At 34.0% G+C, this 18335-nt stretch overlaps 1 long non-coding RNA gene across 1 annotated transcript; it reads left to right on the forward strand.

Moving 5' to 3' along the window:
• The first annotated feature begins 11023 nt into the window (after positions 1-11023).
• LOC117689432 (uncharacterized) lies at positions 11024-13512 on the forward strand. Its single transcript, XR_010715071.1, has 4 exons — positions 11024-11401; positions 12391-12427; positions 12896-13108; positions 13262-13512. It is a non-coding gene; the product is annotated as an uncharacterized lncRNA (long non-coding RNA).
• Positions 13513-18335: the final 4823 nt, after the last annotated feature.

The following is an 18335-nucleotide window of genomic DNA, read 5'->3' on the forward strand; positions in this document are numbered from 1 at the left end:
AGTGTTGCACATTTTATTCAAAGTTAAATATTAAAAAAACAATTCACAGATAGCGCCTAAGACTAATATACGTATCGTACCAAGGAGAGGTAATCTACGCAACGATAATTTTCAGTTTTTAAAAAGAACGGTTACTTTTCGTAATACCAGTAGCAGAAACACTGGAGCTGGTTCAGTCCCGTTGCATTATTCTACTTTTCGCCCCAATTCTCTTGTTGTAACATCTATATATTCATTCTGTCATCGGTTTTATCTCTTCGTTGAGACTGTTTGCGACTAGGCTCTTTACAAATTCTCTTTTTCTGTGCCGTCTTGTAGCCGGAAATGTTTTATCCGGTACGGCTTGGTTTTTCTTTTATTGTGTACTTTCTATTTCCTAACTTGTATATTGCACGGGTTTTTTGGGGTCACTCGTCGCCCAACCTCAGATCTGCACAGTCATGCTCTGTTTTTTAGTCTGCCAACAATGTAAGCATCTGGAAGTAATTATCTTTGAGTCTTTTTGTTGTTGGATTTTTTTTTTTTTTACTTTCGGCTATGTATTTTGATAATTTACAGTAGTTTTTTCATATATATTTCTATGGTTTAGGTTTAGGGGAGTTTGTTACATTTTCATATATAGATTTAGACTATATGCGTACTTCTCAGTCATGTAATGTTAATATACTGATAACATTTAAGCTTCATTATACGTATTAACACATTTTCATGACATTATCCATTTTTTGGCTCTGTACATCACATTTATTGTTTTTTCTTTTTCTTGTAGTTTTTCACCATGTTTTTGAATAAATTTAATCATCAAACGACATGCGTTATCTAGCTGTATTCAGGAGACAGCATAGTGAAAAAATTGCAGAATACAGAAATCAACCATGGCTCAGAAGGGAGAAACTTCTACTCCAGAAAATACATCAAGAAGAGTAAGAACACTCACACCTAAAGCACAAGAAGTTTACCTGGATAAAGCGAATAGATATGAATTCATAGTTTCACGTTGTATTGATGAAATAAAGAATATTTTAATGGATATAGCATCCTGCAGTAAAGAAATAAAGATCTTAACATCACCAAAACAGACCTTGAAAATAGTCATAAACGCTATCAAGACATTTATCAAGAATTTAGTGTTTAATACATACACTAAAGAAAGTATTGAAAAGTTGGCTTCTGTTGACAGAGACTTTCAAAACGTAGATAAGAAAGTTCAAAACGCCTTAGTAAAGTTACAAGATGACATTGATTTTGTGCAGTTAGAAACTTATTCGAGTACATCCCACAGTACTTCCAAATCAACATCACTTAGCCGACGCTCAGTGCGTTCCCTACAAAAAGCAAAAGAAGCAGAAACTCGTCTGAAAATTGCCGAACAATCTGCTCAACTTAAAAAACAGAAATCAAAAATCGCCGTAGAAGAGAAAATTCACTTAGCACAAAGTCAACAACAACGGGAAGATCTGGATACAGAATTAGATCTACTTCAAAAACAAAACAAGCAGAACTCCACTGGCAAATATGCAGCTGGAATTCGAACTTGAAGAGGAGGGAGAAAGTATCAAACATGAAGATTTAGGACCCAACATGCCCACTGTTCCAAGTATATCTGGTGATCAGAAGACAAGAAACTTTGTTGAAAATCTTACATTAAACCAAGATGTGAAACCTTCTGGTCGTAGAGTTCGTACTAATTATCAGCAGGAAGTGAATCCTGATTCAGACAAAGAAAATCATCCTGTACGTACTTCAGATGTCTGTCATCATGATCAACAAAGCAGAAACAACGATAACCGTACTCAACTACAAACTACTTTGAATTTACCTTTACAGAACAATTCAAATTCCTCAAATTATCTTCTCAAGAAAAACTTATTGTTGGAAAGTTTTCAGCAACAACGTTTTGATGACAAATCAGATAGATATGTGGTGTGGAAATCACAGTTTAAGACAATGGTGTCAGAAATCTGCTGTTCTCCGTTAGAAGAAATGACTCTTTTGACAAACTGTACGAACAAAAACTCAGAAGCTCACAGATTGATCATGAGCCTTAGAGCGTCCTATGCAAGTGATCCAAAGTTATGTTTAGTGAACATTTGGAAACGTTTGGATGAAAGATTTGGCTCTCCAGAATTACTTGAATCATCACTGAAATCTAGACTACAAGCTTTTACGAATTTCACAGACCCAAAGAAGTTGTATGAACTCCATGACTTACTTTGTGAGATACAAGCCGTAAAAAACATTCCAGAATACAGTGTCATGTTTTCTTACCTTGATTCATCCTTAGGATTGAAACCTACAATTCAACAACTTCCTTGTTTTCTCCAGGATAAGTGGATCAATCGTGTGGTCAATTACAAAAACCTTCCCTCCTTTTGGTGAATTTGTGTCTTTTATTGGTGAGATGAGCATCATCAGAAATGATCCTGGATTGATGTTTGATACTTCTAAACAACCTCGATTTGACCGCAAAGATACAAAAGTCAAAACTGTGTTTACTCACAAAACTGACATTTCATCTGATACAGCAAACGTTGGACATCAATGTTTGATTCACAAAGGATCCAAACATACCATAAACAAGTGTAAAGCTATATATTTTACGTGATCATAACATTTGCTTTCTTTGCTGTGAAACATCAACCACTTCGCTAATCGTTGCAAAACTAGAATTTTGTGTGATGTGTGTAAAAGTAACTATCATTGTACCGCTCTTCATGAGGATGTTAGTTACCGTCAAATGTCGAGGAACTTTCCTTCACCACAAACCCATGGCGAGTAGGAAAACTTTTCTTCTGGAATTGTGAACCAGTCTGTCACTACCAAGTGTACCGATATTTGTTGTGAATTCAGTGGAAAGTCATGTGCAAGGATTGTACCAGTGCGGGTGTTTGTTCAAGGTCAACCTGAAGCATCGATACTCACTTACGCCATGTTGGACGACCAAAGCAACAGAACTCTCGGTAAAAGTTACCTTTTCGACGCTTTGTGTATCAAGACCATGGCAGTGGACTATACTATGCAATCATGTTCAGGCAAGATTGCAACACGGGGACGCATTGTTGACAACCTTATCGTAGAATCGATCAATGACAACCGCCTATTAAAGTTACCACCTGTGTTGGAGTGTGATAGTATACCCAATAGTCAGGCAGAGATACCAACTCCGGATATCGCTCTTCATTATCCACATTTGCAGGATATTGCTCGAGATCTACATCCATTGGATCCATCTATGGAGATCCTCTTGCTAATTGGACGGGATCTTCCAGAAGCCCATCACGTCATTAATCAGCGATTAGGACCATCACGATTTCCCTTTGCTCAACAACCCTTCGGATGGACTATAATTGGAGACATTTGTTTGGCTGGAAAACACATTCCACCATTACAGGTCAAAAGAACCTACGTAGACAGAAGTGGTCGACCTACAATGTTGGAACCATGTAAACAGATGTTAAACATTAAAAACACTGTTATCATCTCGAATAAGACCGTAATTGAGAAAACAGACGTCTTCACGAAAACATCAGATGACAACAAAGTTGGTCTCTCGATTGAAGACAACACTTTTCTGAATATTATGGACAACAAGTTTCATCTTGATCCTACTGAGGGTAAATGGACTGCGCCATTGCCCTTCCGGCAAAATCGTGAACAACTTCCAGACAACTACTCACAAGCGTTATTCCGGGCCAAATGTCTTGATGCTTCTCTAAGAAAAAACAACACAAAAAGGAACATTTCATTGCGTTCATGCAGAAGATATTCGATTGTGATCATGCAGAATTAGCTCCGATAATACCACCTGACAAAGCACATTGGTATCTTCCCCTGTTTGGAGTCTACCATCCTCGTAAACCAGATCAAATTCGCGGAGTTTTCGACTCCTCAGCTGAATTCAAGGGTGTGTCATTAAATGAACAATTGTTACAGGGACCTGACTTCATTAATAACCTCTTAGGAATTCTCATTCGATTTAGGAAGGAAAATGTAGCTGTAGTTGCTGACATCCAAAGCATGTTTCATTCATTCCTGGTTGATGAAGAACATCGGGATTATTTACGTTTTATGTGGCACAGAGATAATGGCATTGATAGACCACTTATTACTTATCGAATGAAAGTTCATGTATTTGGCAATCGTTCTTCCCCATCTGTTGCAATGTATGGATTACATCGTATTGGTGATTTGGCTGCTGAAAGTCATGGACAGGAAGTGAAAGACTTTATCGTGAATGACTTCTACGTTGATGACGGATTGAAATCTTGTGCAACTACTCGTGAAGCGATTAACATTCTACAGAAGACTAAAGATGCCATGAAAGAGTATGGTGGATTGCGACTTCATAAATTCGCTTCAAATGAAAAAGAAGTAATGGAAGCTTTTGACTCGATGATTTGTCAAAGAATATTGTGGACCTTAACTTTGAGAAGGATGTCTTAAATCAAAGCAGTCTTGGCCTTCTATGGGATTTACAAACGGATACCATACGATTCAAAATTTCTAGTGAAGACAAACCATCTACAAGGAGAGGTGTACTTTCATTTGTGAATCGTCTCTATGATCCATTTGGATTCATTGCTCCTGTCGTCATACATGGCAAGATTATTCTGCGTAAAGCTGTGTCAAACACCTCCAGCTGGGATGGAGCCCTACCTGAACATTTGCTCAAAGATTGGGAAAAATGTAAAAATAACTTACCGGATTTGGAAAACTTACGTATTCCTCGTGTGATTGTTCCCAAATTGTGTGAAGTGCTTAGAAGGGAGTTGCTAGTTTACTGTGATGCATCTGAACTAGCCATAGCTGCTGTTTGTTATTTAAAGGCAAAGTATTCAGATGGTTCTTCATCTCAAGGATTTGTTCTAGGAAAAGCAAAAGTGGCACCTGTTAGTGGACATACAATTCCTAGACTCGAACTATGTGCCGCAGTGCTTGCTACCGATATAGCACAAATAGCCAAGGAACAGTTAAACGTGAAAATAGATGACATCAAGTTCTTCAGTGATAGTCGAATTGTATTAGGATATATTAACAACACGAAAAAACGTTTCCTTGTGTATGTGGCAAACCGCATTGCTCATATCCACAGTCTCAGCAGTCCGACCCAATGGTACTATATTTGCAGTGAACTGAATCCAGCAGATGTGAGCACAAGAGGAATTCTTCCAAATGAAATGGAAAAGTGTGCATGGCTTTCAAACATAGAAAACATGGATATTGTGCCCTCTATTGAACAATTTCCTTTAGTGAGCCCCGAAGAGGATAAAGAAATTCGCTGTAATAAAACTGACATTGAAACAAAAACAGATGTGGGTCTGGACAATGAACTCCTTACAAGATTCTCAAAGTGGAACAAACTGGTTGCTGTAGTTGCTAAAGTTTATGGTTTCATTCAGAATTGTCGTAACCCAAAGAGCAAATTGAGTGATGTTCAACTTCTTCACAAAGCTGAAACAGTTATAATTAGAGATATTCAGAAGAAATTCTTTTTAGAGGAAATTGAAAATATTAGAGACTCTAAGCCTGTGTCGAGAAATAGTTCCATTCAGAAACTTGACCCCTACATCGACAGTGAAAGGAATTTGCGTGTTGGTGGTCGCTTGAAGAAATACAATGATGATCCTCTATTTAAGAATCCAATCATTTTGCCTGCAAAACGTCATGTTACCACACTTATTGTCAGAAAACTTCATGAAGATGTCAGACACCAAGGACGTCATATAATAGAGGGTCATATTCGTTCTTCTGGATTTTGGATCATCGGAGGTAAAAGACTCATTTCATCTGTTCTTCATAAGTGCGTCACTTGCAGAAAACTTCGGAAAAAACCTGAACATCAGAAAATGTCCGACTTGCCCGAGGATCGTCTCATACCTGGACAACCACCATTCTCTTCTGTTGGAGTCGATATATTTGGACCATGGAACATCATTACACGACGTACCAGAGGTGGTGCAGCAAATAGTAAAAGATGGGCCGCTCTATTCACTTGCCTCACTATCAGGGCCGTGCATATCGAAGTTGTGGAAGAAATGACATCCTCCTCATTTATTAATGCGCTACGTCGGTTTATCGCCATACGTGGACCTGTTCAAGTCCTTCGTTCAGACAGGGGAACAAATTTTATTGGTGCTGCGAAGGAGCTGAAAGTTCATGTCATCAATGTGAAAGAAGACCACCTTCATAACTTTCTCAACGAACAGAGAACGACCTGGATCTTCAACCCTCCTCACTCCTCTCAGATAGGAGGAGTGTGGGAACGCATGATCGGGACAACGAGACGTATATTGGATGCAATCCTTCTTGATTATGGATCTAGAAGTTTAACTCATGAGGTTCTCACTACATTTTTAGCGGAAGCCTCTTCCATTATCAACTCAAGACCTCTAGTGCCAGTGTCTACAGATCCTGAAAATCCCCTTGTGTTATCCCCTTCAACTCTTCTTACTCAGAAAACAAGCAATAAGGATGTGATATTCGCTGATCATGAAAACAAAAACGAGCTATTACAGACGCAGTGGAAGAGAGTTCAACATCTTGCATTCATTTTCTGGAAACGGTGGAAGACTGAATATTTGAACACTCTACAGATGCGCCGTAAATGGAATTCACATCAAAGAAACTTATAACCTGGTGATGTAATTTTAATCTGTGACAAAGAACTTTCCCGCAATTCTTGGCCATTGGGTATAGTTACTAAGGCTTTACCAAGTGATGATGAACTTGTGCGTAAAGTGACGGTTCGTGTAATCGTGAATGGTGAACCTAAAAACTATGTGCGACCAATTACTGAACTTATCGTAATTCTTGAACAGTGGCCGTTTAGTGAATCTTATTTATAATTGACAGAAAATGGACTGTGTTTCAATTTATATTACATGTAACTTAACAATTTGTCATGTTTAGAGTGCTTAAAAGTTTAATATAGAGTGATATTTTCTATATCAGGCGAGTAGTGTGCCGTCTTATAGCCGGAAATTTTTTATCCGGTACGGCTTGGCTTTTTCTTTTATTGTGTACTTTCTATTTCCTAACTTGTATATTGCACGGGTTTTTTTGGATCACTCGTCGCCCAACCTCAGGTCTGCACAGTCATGCACTGTTTTACTAGTCTGCCAACAATGTAAGTATCTGGAAGTAATTATCTTTGAGTCTTTTTGTTGTAAGGTTTTTTTTTTTTACTCTCGGCTATGTATTTTGATAATTTACAGTAGTTTTTTCATATATATTTCTATAGTTTAGGTTTAGGGGAGTTTGTTACATTTTCATATATACATTTAGACTATATGCGTACTTCTCAGTCATGTAATGTTAATATACTGATAAAATTTAAGCTTCATTATACGTATTAACACATTTTCATGACATAATCCATTTTTTGGCTCTGTACATCACATTTATTGTTTTTTCTTTTTCTTGTAGTTTTTCACCATGTTTTTGAATAAATTTAATCATCAAACGACATGCGTTAACTAGCTGTATTCAGGAGACAGCATATTTCCTTTTGTAATTTTTATCACATATACATGTACAGTATGCAGGCATTAAGTCTCTCATTCTCTGAAATGTTTGTCGGACTTTGAAACGTTTTTGAATCCTGATCCAGTATATGTTTGTTACTTCTTTACATCATTGTACTGACTAAAGAAATTAAAAAAATTACCGAAATTTTTATAAATGTCTAGATATGTTTTCTTGAATTGTTTTTATGTTGCTTAAAGGGGCATTGTCATGATTTTGGTCAATAATTATTTTTCCGATTTTAATAGTTACATTGCTTTAGAAAGGCATTTTTATATGCAACTGAAATTTGAGTGTCATTTGTTTAGTTATATGCGAGTTACAGAGCTTGAAATTCTTTGCTATGTAAACAAGGCGTTTGTTTACATTTTGAACGTTGAAGTAAATATTTCAGTTTTAAACCTAAAACGAATGTGTAAACCGTAAGGAAATATTCATCTATGCTTAAAATAAATAAAAAAGATGGACAAGTAAGCTGGAAAAAGATTTTTTACTGACATTTTGAACCCATGTAAACAAAAACAGGGCACGAGCCTTGTTTACATGACAAAGAATTGTGAGCCCTGTATCTTGCTTATAACTGCACGAATGCCTCTCAAATTTTAATTGATCATTAGAAAATGCATTTCTAAAGTATGGTAAATAATAAAAACATGAAAATAGAATTTAACCAAAATCGTGACCATGCCCCTTTTAAATGAGAACTTTTCTCCTCATAAGATGTAATGGCATCAAGTAAGCTTTCAGTAAATTATATGGACACATGGTCGCATTCCTTTTGAATGAATAAAAAGCCTTCTTTGATGATTCATACTGGATCTGAAAATAGCTCCACATTGTAAAAAAAATTCATGACCCGCGTTAAAATAATATAAGCCAAATCACATTGAAGAAAAAAATACATGACGCGCGTTAAAATCATTTTAGCCAAGTCTTCTTAAATGGGAATTTGAGTCTGACATCATCATGATTATTTCGTGCAGTCCGTGAGTTTTGTTATAGGTTGCTGAAGGTTACAACCAATCGACAAACTGGTTAAAACTGGATCGTGTAGATTTCAGCCCTGTCAGTTTCTTAAGAAAAGTTGCTTAAGAAATATATTCATGTAAATATTTACTATTAAAAAGGGTGTTACTGTTAGAATAACGGAATATTGAAATTCGTGATCTGTAAATTCGCTTGTGTGACGCTAAATTTGTATGAAGACTGGGCCTAGTCCTGCTGTATTCCAAAATAGGCTAGGACGTAACAGGTATAAAATTGTTAATGCATAGCAACTATTGAATGTTTTCCATCATTTTTTGAAGGAGGCTGGATGGTCAACAAATTAGACATCAGATCTGCCTAAATTTTGTGATATGATTTGTTTAGCTTTTATGAACTCTTTTATAGTAAAGAAAACATCTATATATTTTGCCTTTATAATTCAAATATTTGCCTACATTTTCATATACAGATTTTCTTCCAATAGGAGATCAATACAGTCTAAAAATGGCTACGACTATCGAACCTTGTCCAAGAAAACCGCTATTGCTGTACTAAAACGTTATAATCTAATTTAATAATCCTTAAATACTTCAGGGTTAAATTCAGATCCTACAAATGAGTTATTCGTGAGTGTTATTTGTGCTTAAAAGTCCCTTTCCATTACTGTAAAATGAAAATTAAACTGGGAAAATTTAATCAAATTTGTAAAAAGACTACGCCCTCATTGATTTTAATGTTCTAAAGGAAAGAATTTCTGTCACACACAACATTTGTAAGAAAGAATACAACTTTAATCACAATAATAAATCAAAATACATGTAACATGTACAGGAACATGCTTACATTCATTAACAACCGTAAAAAAAAGTATATTTATCTAGAATCTAAATAATTATTATTGCCAAGGTATATTTCATTTGTTTTGTTTGTGGCATGGTCCATTTCAAACATTTCTTTGCTGATAACATGTCCGTCGAGATATGTGTCATCCCATTTAGATACAGTATCAGAATCTGTTACCGAGGAATCAATTTTGTTGGATCATTGTTAACTGCATGTTTTATTTTTACATGCATGTTGATATACATTGGTTCGTATCCATGAAACCGATGAGTAATGAGCAACAAATAACAATGATTTGAAAAATATGAATTACAATTGTTTGAATGTTCTACAATTACATATTACAACTTGGGAGCTAGGATAAATATTTCTTTTCCCAACGATATATCCAAACGCCTACCTATGTAGGTTTTTTTGTAAAACAGTTATGATAAGATCTTGTGACAAATTTTGTTCTAAAGGCATAATTATCAATGTCATAATACAGATTTGTGAAATCGGCAACGGGTTATCATTTATCCTTCAGCTTGTAATGATCGTCTTTATTTAAAATATCAATAGTCAACAATGTTCTAATGAATGTTTATTTTAGAGGAGAGAGAGGACACCAATAAACCCCCTTCATAATTTTTTCAGATTTTTAAATCTTCAAAATATGTCTGAGCTGCGCAGTTCGACAGCTGTCCTGGGTGATTAAAAAGGCATTGTCCTGTTCTTGTAGGCATACTTTTCAAAGAAAATGACATGTAGGACTTAATATTTATTGCTTTTATATTTTTTGGCAACATTTTTGGCCAGTTTTGGGCTGAAACAAGCCGGTTCAAAAAAATGTTTACATTCTTATCCTCAGTTGTACAAGATGGCCACACATCCCCCTTAAATGTTAGTCATTTTTGGCATAGCACTACGGGTGAAAACATTATAGAGAGAGCATTAGAGCATTATGGAACGTAGACAAAAATTTTTTTTGATGAATCTGGAGGTTTAGCGTGTTTTTTTTCCTGCGCGCACTGGTTCTTTGAGATCGCTTCGCTTGCTATAAGTGTTATTACAAAATTTGATACATGTTCGTATATCAGTAAAATCTTTTGGGGTTATGAAAAGCTACTAGTATATGAGATAGTTTGGTAGATTATTATTTAAGAACTGATTTTATAGATATACAATCATATGAATTTAACGATATAATAATGTTTTAATATTGAAAGTATTACATACAATTATGATTTACTAAAACATCCAGACGACAGAGAAAGGATTTGTCAACAGGCAACTAAATTAGAGGTTATTAAAAATTCAGATCGAATAAACGAAATGGAAGTGCACACAGTTTAAGGTAACAGAATCAATTTTGTTGCACTGAATTTAATTTTTCAATTTTAAATAGCTTTACTTGTCATGCAATGTTTCTCATAACAATTTAATTATCATATTGGGTAATTCTTTATCCAAGAAGCACAAACAGAGTATTGTGCAGGTTCTCATGGGAAAAGAAAACACATTCTCATAATTAATTGGTAATTTAAAAATATTCATTATCGTAGGATAATGGCATATTTCAAAGAAAGGATAATGAAAATATGATATATTATATCTATGCATTATTTAAAGATGGGTTACACTTATGAACGTGTGGTTACTGTATTTCACAACATTACAGACGACGGCAAAACCAGTAAGTTCGGTGAACATTCTGTGAAATATGCGGCTTATGTTTTTGTCTACGCTTAATTGGTATATAGGATCAACGTACTCAAAAGAAATTGAGCTACAACAATGTACAACATTGAGCTTAAACATCAAAGCCAGTGTGGAACTAATTGAGGAAAGAGCGTATCCATTATGGACTAACGACTATGAAACATATGGTGCTGCGTTGTATCACTGTTTTCCGAGATGTGAAAAAGACGAGCGGTGCGTTGGGATAGAGCTTTGTAGAATACGACCTGGCAATTCTCGATGCAGAGGATGCTGTGAATGGTTTGTTAATCCCCACGAAGGAGTGCCGGCTTTGAAAACATCCGAAGTATGCAGATATATTGAGGTGGTATGTGTAGACTTGTGTCCCTGAATAAAAAATTCTTAATTATTTGCTCTGCAACTTCTTTTTTCAAATTAATATCCTTAAAATAGCCCGTTTAATTTCTTTAAAAATTACTCCCTATTAAGGTAATGGTCCATACCCCACTAGATAAACAAAATGCGTGCAGAATTTTCTCAAATTTTTTTAACGTGTATCTGAGGATATGTTGTAAATACCTCAGAATTCAAATGATGCTCATTCAAAATTATGGAACATTTTCAAGATTTTTCCTTAGAAACGCTCCCTCTAGTTTATCAGGTTTCAATACACGGCTTAAAATGTTATGTCTATGGGGATTTTGTATGGCAACAGACCCGGATGATAACGTTAAAAAAATGTGTGAGGTTTTCTGAGTGACTACCGAATGGAGAAAGATGTCAACATTCCCCTTATAAATATCCGTAAGAAATCAGTTTTTGTTACTGCGAATTTTTCCGCGTGAAAAATGATAATGTGTAAATGAAATTATCTTCAGTTGGATATTTTCCCTTTTTATCTTTTTCAATCGCACATTTTCATTTTTAAAATCGTCAAAATTTGCTGCATATATATCTTGGTACAGATTTAAGGTACATTTAACCACATTGTTACTTTGTTTTATCGATTTGTCTCATTAAATTCGACACACTGGCAGTATTTGACGTCAGAAAGAAAATATAATATGAGCCAGTGTATGAGTAAAGGAGTCTTGTGACATAACGTCACAATGCAGAGTAAACGTCATAGACGGATCACGAATTGCGACAGAGCACTATAAATTGTTCAAAAATGAACATGTTTACTAAAACAATAAATGAATGATGATATAAAATTTTATACTATGACAAATGTTTTATTATAAAACATTTAAAATTATAAAACAATAAATGAATGATGATATAAAATTTTATACTATGACAATTGTTTTATAATAATCGATAATGTAATCCCTGCTTTTCATTTCATTCCAATAGGACAACAAAAATTATATTGCCGAAAATGGATCTAATGGTAAATATATGTTTATCCTTTGTACATTGATTTAACAACAAAGTTTCGATAATCATTATACATAACAAAGAAAGATATTACAAATTGTTAAATCATTATGAAGAAATACTATACAAATTTCAAAATTCTACAGAAAAAAAATCCCAAATTAGCCTATAAAAATCGCTTTTTGGCCATTCTCATCGAAAAATAAATCATTTAGCTAAATGTAACCAATTCCTTTTATCGCCACAAATACTTCAGTTTCTCTTTTACATGTAATGCATTTCATATTTTACCGTTTTCAACCATTCTTCAAGTTGAATAGCATGTGTACATGAAATATTCGAATAAGGTTTATAGAGAACGAATTTGGTGGTACTCCTTATATTTTGACAGTATTTTTGAATGTGTATACTATAATGCACATGTTTAAGTACAATTGTATCAATTGTTTAAACTTAAAGGAAGTTTCTTTCTTCCAATAAGTGGCATTGAACGCATCCACAACAGCGAGCTCCATATACACGTTCGAATCTACACCTTTGTCATCCTCTAAAGCTGTAGATGGTGTGACCAGTTGTCCGGGCCCGACGTATATTTTTCATTCGACATCTGAAGCTGATCCATGGCTGGAGATTAATCTTCAAAGAGTTATAACGATATGGAGAATAATCGTTCACACAAGACAGGACTGTTGTGGTAAGGTAACTCCTGCATTTACAAAGCTTGAATGACAAGACGTGACTCAGCTTTATTTGTATAATCCCCGTGGTTGTTCTTTAAAACGAAGTTGTTATATATATCATAATATATGCAAGAAACGCAATTTTATTGAAAACTTTTGTTTTGTAGCGCACCGTTCGGTAAATTTTTATATCACGTACGGTGGTAACGGCCAGACCAACAGCTGTGGGTTTTTTCCTGGTCCGTTGCCAAACAGTGGAGACATTGTGCTGTTTCAATGTCCACCGAACGCTAGGGGGAGTTCTGTTAAATTAATGATCCAATCCAAACCAGGAGAGATAAATGCATTAAGTCTCTGTGAAGTTGAAATTCTTCAGAAAATTTAACATTCAAAGTTTTAATTGATTTTCTCCACGTGTTAGATGAATAAACCATTACTTAAAATAATGTATCATTGTGAACATTTTGCTTGTTTACTTGTGTTTATTTCGATTTTCCCTTTTTATTTTGTTGAACAATCGCATAAACGTTGTGCACAATAGTAAACAAATAATACTACATCTTAATTAGCGTTATTATATAGCTGAGTATGAAAGTATACGTACATGTAGCATATGCCGTATATGAAGTGTTTAGCAGCAACTTTTCAAAATCTTATGTTAAAGTAAAACTTAAAAATATGTTTATGGACATGGAATACCTACGCATAGTCCAGTTGCCGTGTTTGACCCTTTTTGACTTTTTTAAAAGAAAGTACGCATACCTGCCAATTTTTAGGAAGTACATGTACAATTAAATCGATAAAAGTAAAAACATTTTGCATTGACACGTCATTTCTTTCTAACCAGGATAAAAACAGATGTTACACAATGATTAATAATGCAAAAAGGCTATAAGGGCATCTTAAAGAAAATAATCTTTCGAATTTTTTCATGAGATTGAGTGGACATTGTTTGAATTTGTGAATACCGGTATTGAGTTTTAAGCAAACTGGATTTGAGGATACAAATGTATTTTGAGACAGATTGTCCATATTTTTTCCTTTTTATGAAAGTAAGTCATTGTGCAATATTTGATTGATCTAACTGCTAACCCGTCTGCTTTGCAGCAACGTATTTACCAAAAGGCAAGTCTTGAAGTCTTGCTGAAGAAAAGCTGCAGATCTATCATGAGATATATCTTAAGATTGTCATAAGATCTGAATTATGATAATTATATTAAGAACTATCACTTCCGTTTCACAAAACTATCTTAAAAGTTAGAAATCTTATGACAAATCTTAAAACTCACTTCATGCTTGCATACACTTTTACTTTTATTGCGAAGTGATAAAAATGTAATATACTTGCTTGGAGGATATTTTCTTTTGCTTGAATTTTATTTTATTCTTTTTAGATAGTGTATAATTTAAGTTTTAATGAGATTTTTGGTCTGAAATAGTTCTTGATTCTGCATCAACTGATTTTTTTTTTTGGGGGGGGGGGATTTCTATACAATGCATTAAGGTGTTTAAAATATTTTTAAAAAAATCATAAAAACTAAACATAAATAAAATCTATATTAGATAATAAATTTCCATCTTGAAAAATAAACATTATTTTCATGAATTAATTTATAGTCCTAGTATTACTCGATTAACTGCTGCATTTGCATCTGTACAAACAACAGACTTGTTCAAATGCACTCAGTTATGACCATTCAACAGGAAAATACGTAGAAGTCTGTGCAGTCTGGAAAATGTGTCCAATTTAACCGGCGAGGTTGAAAGAAAAAATATATATTTTAAGATATCAGATGTGCTCTAAAGAAGTATCAAAAGTTACTGTATAGTAAATGCTTTAGGGTATATAGGGCGGTAGATGTGAAGTAAACTGGACAAGCCTGAGAAGTATAAGCATTAGAGAAGAAAATGGTTCTCAATAATAGAGAATAGAAGAAGACAGGAGTCGGAATTTTACAATCGGATAATATGTGCATTTTACTTACAATATATCATTCATATAGTTCAAAGTTCTAAATACCTGTTCTTTCTTAACGAGATATAATGTAATTATATATATCTATCATAGATACATTTTGATGCATGAACTTTACTACTCTATCTATAATTTTGAGACTTTAAAAATGTTTATGTACAATTATTAAATCGATAAAACCATCCAGATTTCCTTGGGGTCGTCTAAAGACTTTTATAAGTATAGGGGGCATTCTATGTGAATATGTTAGATATGCAGAAAAAAATCATTTTCCTTAGTTTTTTGTACTTTTAATATTAAATTATAAAGTGCTAAATTAACATTGTTATTTTAATGTTACTTAGTACTGAATTCTTAGATGAAAAAAATCCACGACCGCCGCATTTAAGTATGTGAGCGAGTCAAATGATACTTTTTTCATGTTTCATGCGTAGTTTACAATACCAGAGCACGATGCCGTCTTTAGCGCCATTTTAGCATTTTATCCGATTTACATCTTGAAAATCACAATTTTCTGAAGGCATTTAAATTTTTATGAATAATTTTGAATAAAGAAAGTTAATATATTTTCGTACAAAAGACTGAATGATAATAAAAGCTGCGAAAAGTCGTGCACACGGAAATTACACACTTGCTCTATTGAAGAATTGAATAAGAAAGAAAGAATAAGAAAGGTTACATTCACGTCGGACACACAAACATTGAGAAAATTGTACGCTTCAAATTGTTCAAATCAATTTAAGAAAATATTTCTAGTTGATCTCTATTTAAAATTTGAAATTATTAAGGGATGACTTTTTTCTGTTGAAGATAAAAAACAGCAAATAAATATTTCATTTTAAAGCTATACACGCTATAATTTGCGTCAATTTTGAATAAAGGGGAAAATGTATGTGTTTGATTACTAATAAAAGTTACCTTTATTCTGTTAATTATAATGCTCAATTCGATCACATAACAAATATATCAAATATTAAACAATAAAAAATATTTATTTTCCTGCCAGGAAAGTAATGCCTCCTCGTGAATATCAATCTATCACGTGATATCGACAGCTAAATTTAGCCTATCATACCAAAACTGGTGAAGGGTCAACATCTTCATAATTGTGATAGTTTCACCAAGGAAAGGATATTTTCAGTAAAGCATAAATTTGTCCGATATACGAGTACAAACAAAAGAAAAAAAATACAAGCCTGTGAGTAGATATGAATACTTCCTTTAAAAAAATGACGTAGACCTGTGTTTTTCCCCAATGTACTATTTATAGATCCTATAAGTGTTAATGCAGAAGTAAGGGTATCGTGAATGGCAAGCGTATTTTACTCATTATACATGTATGTATTTCAAATTAACAACTGTTAAGCATATTAAAAATCAAGTTGGATATTTAATTAGGCAAACAATAACGACCACCTAGTTCTCCGCGGACATGCGCAATGAGGGCGGTTTGCTCTTCCTTCATCAATATTCATGAAAAGGTATATTTTCCTGGCAGGAAAATAAACAATTAAAAATTTATATCTTTGTAACGAGATGGAATTCACCCTTGTAATTTACAGATTAAGGATAACTTTTATAAGTAGACAAACACATGCGTTTTCACTGTCATTCAAAATTGACGCAAATTATAGCGTGTATAGCTTTAACATATGCATGTTCTAAAATCAAATATTCATTTTGCTATAATTATTTTCTCAATGAAATATGGTTGATAGCTAATAAGAATAATGCAGAATGATTTCTCGGTAATACTGACTCGTGCTGTCTTGCGATCCCCATTCATTTATTTCAAGTTACTGATGTTCTGTTTATAAAACGAGAAGCAGTAATGTAATGTGCTAAAAATTTGATTATAGCATTAAAAATAATTAAATTTTGAATCCGTCATGATTTTGTATCCGTAATTCTTTATTCTTATATTTCATATATTTTAATCTACAACTTACTTCTATTGTGTGTATACTTGAGCGTCACTAAATTGAACTGAATACAACTGTATCTTCTAAAATGCCCCGAATTCGGTCTAAAACTTTTCCTATTGAGAGCTCTTTTTAAATGCATATATAAATACGTAAATACACGAGGAAGTACTGTAGGGCTGAAAATGCACATCACAAAGAGATCTATTTAGATAAACATATCTCAGCTGAATATTTATAACAATGCATAGTGCTTACATGTAATAAAAGTGCACCTTGTATAAAATAAAGCTATTTCGAAAATTGATAATTTTGTAAAAATCCTCGCAGGTGTCAGGTGCAACTTAGGTAATATCCCCCATCCCTCAGTCACAGAGTCTTAGTTTTTTTCAGGGTGTTTTCATATTGCATGATACTTTTTCAGCGAACCTAAATAAGCTACATGTATTTGGTCACATGTTTTGAGCATTCTGTGACTGACCAGTTAGTGCAGGGTCATATCCGCTTTATTATTGGTATTGAAAGCATCAAAAGTTTTGACACACCCACTTCCACCGCAGTTTTACCTACCTTACTTACATGTACATATGTATATGTATGAATGTCATTTGTAATTTGTTTTTTGCGCATTTTCATTTTTCGTGGAGCCATCTTTTCGCTGTTACTTAATGTGTTGTATATCAGCTTGACATAAATTGTTATTCTGTAAGTTTAGGGATTCAGCATATTGATATATATGTCACTTTTGTACTGTGAAATTAGCTTGGAGTTTGATCCCCTATTTGATATAGTTGTTTCCAATAAATGACATAAACTGTTTTTCATATCAACATAAGCGTTTGATTCAATTTTTTACTAAGCTCAAACTTATCTTCGATAAGTCTGTGAAGCATGAGAAAACATAATCAAAGTACTGAAGTACTGAAAGCCGGGCTCTTTTGTGTGTCTTTATGCATATTGTGTAGTAAAAACTGAAACTCTCTCTCTCTCTCTCTCTCTCTCTCTCTCTCTCTCTCTCTCTCATGCTTTTAATGTCGGCAAAGCGTCAGAGAGCAACCAAATTTTGTAAGCGGCTATAAACAAAAATATATCTGTCTACAGTAGTATGAAAAAGTTCAACATGTACAGTTGCTGCCTTGAATTTTGCAACAAGCGTTATATATTCTATCCTCAGCAAAGTTGATGGAAATTCATGCGCATTGTATGTGTCCAAAATGCATAGTCTTGTTTTTTAAAACACGTTATTAATAAGAAAACTAAAAAAGATAGACAATCCTCTCGAAATGAAAAAAAAAGAAACAGAATGCCAACACGTTTGACAAAACGTGGCTCTTTGTGTAACTA

The sequence above is a fragment of the Magallana gigas genome, chromosome 6 (genome assembly GCF_963853765.1).
Source record: "Magallana gigas chromosome 6, xbMagGiga1.1, whole genome shotgun sequence".
NCBI classification, from domain to species: Eukaryota; Metazoa; Mollusca; class Bivalvia; order Ostreida; family Ostreidae; genus Magallana; species Magallana gigas.